The following is a 1,980-nucleotide window of genomic DNA, read 5'->3' as shown; positions in this document are numbered from 1 at the left end:
CTATTGTGAACCATCTCTGTAACAATTCAAATGCTTTGATTCTTGTCACGTTCTTCAAAGTTTATGGTAGCCCATAAAATCTGAGTTTTATTCTTTTTTTTTTTTTTTTTAAAGATTTATTTTTATTATTTTTTCATTGGAAAGGCGGATATACAGAGAGGAGAGACAGAGAGGAAGATCTTCCGTCCGATGATTCACTCCCCAAGTGAGCGCAACGGGCCGATGCTATGCCGATCCGAAGCCAGGAGCCTCTTCCGGGTCTCCCACGCGGGTGCAGGTTCCCAAAGCTTTGGGCTGTCCTCGACTGCTTTCCCAGGCCACAAGCAGGGAGCTGGAAGGGAAGCGGGGCTGCCGGGATTAGAACCGGCGCCCATATGGGATCCCGGGCGTGCAAGGCGAGGACCTTTAACCACTTGCGCCACCGCGCCGGGCCCGAGTTTTATTCTTTAAATGACTTCCTCTGGCAAGTCATTATAGAGGCCAATTTCTAACCGTGCAATTATTTTTTACTAATTTCCTTTGGTTCCCTTTCCAACTAATTTAGTTTTCCTTGAAGAGGGGGCCAAAATCATTAGGTTCAATATTCTAGTTTAAACAAACAAGTTAATGGTTATAAAGGTTAAGACAGGTCTGAGAGTTCAAGTAATTGTTTTCACTTAAAAAAAAAAAAAGACAACTAGCTGACTTTGACCCTGGCTCAGAGGATCTGCCCTTCTGATGAGTCAGAAAACTTACTTGCTACTTAAGAGATGTGAGCCAGAGGTAGGGCCCTGTAACCACTTAAAACCACAGCCCTATCTCTGCTGTAACCAAGGTCTACAGACATAAAATGCATAGCAAGAATTTCATAAGTAGTTAAGCATTGAGATACTTATTATTCATATTACTTTTCAAATTATAAAAGGAATCCATGATACTTACCTGGCAGGGGAGATGCCACGATCACACAGGTGGTTTTCCCAGGGCAAGGCTCATCCATTGCACTTGGGATGTGCTGATCCCTGCGATTTCCCCAAATGTGGGAAACTGCATAATTTGTGATAGTGGGGGACTGCGTTCGTGCTTTCCCCTGGGAAAAAAAAATGAATCCATGTTCAATACAGAAGTCATAGAAAAAAGAACCCCCAAGGAAGCGAGAACAAATACCATCACCCAAAATGATGTGTAACTTCACAAAATGGTTTTATTGTGCTTTGTAACTCTTCAAACTTTACCAAAAATCTAAACAGTTTTCAATATGTAACACTCAATCTGTTATAGCGTGGGAAGTCCAATGGCTTCACAATATTGTTTTGCTTATATTTACATAATTTACTGAGTCTGTCACTTATTTTTGAACACTTCGTTGATTTCCCTTTTAAGTTAATTAATTAGTTCATTTTATTCATTTGACAGACACATCTCCCATCTGCTGTTTCACTCTCCAAATCCAAAACTGCTAGGGCTGGGCAAGGCCCACACGAGGACCAGTGTGGGTTTTGCCATCACCGGCTGCCTCTTAGGTGTGCATCAGCAGGAAGCTGGGGTCCAAAGTGGAGCACTCTTACATGGGCTGCATCTTAAGTGCTGCTGTGCCAAATGCTCACTCCAATTCCCTTCCCTTGCAGATAAGAGCCATCAGTGCTGCCTTAAATAGCTCTGTGCGTATATCTGTCTTCACAATTGATTTTCCTTTAGCATAAATTCCTAGAAGTGAAACTGCTGGTTATGTATATTTATAAAACTTTGGCATACACTGCAAACTGCTTCTCAGAAAGGTTCTGTCAGCTTCTCCTATCAGCAATGTGTGTGTATATGTGTCTTTCACTATCCTTACAAGTTCTGAGTAACAGACATCTTAATCTTTATAAATCTGGTTAGCAAAATATGGTTTAACTTTTACACCATTGACTGCTAGTGAAGGCACATTTTGAACATTTTATTAGTAATTAATAAATCCTTATTTCGGAATTGATTATTGATTTGTGTAGCAAAAATCTC

General features: G+C 40.9%; 1 non-coding gene across 1 annotated transcript; it reads left to right on the top strand.

Moving 5' to 3' along the window:
• Positions 1 to 913: 913 nt before the first annotated feature.
• Positions 914 to 1,072, top strand: LOC121154423. The gene has a single exon (XR_005883514.1). It is a non-coding gene; the product is annotated as a U1 spliceosomal RNA (small nuclear RNA).
• The last annotated feature ends 908 nt before the right edge of the window (positions 1,073 to 1,980 follow it).

This window comes from Ochotona curzoniae, unplaced genomic scaffold, assembly GCF_017591425.1.
Source record: "Ochotona curzoniae isolate NIBS_2020 unplaced genomic scaffold, NIBS_Ocur_1.0 contig_1, whole genome shotgun sequence".
NCBI lineage: Eukaryota > Metazoa > Chordata > Mammalia > Lagomorpha > Ochotonidae > Ochotona > Ochotona curzoniae.
This window is presented reverse-complemented; position numbering and strand designations above follow the sequence as displayed.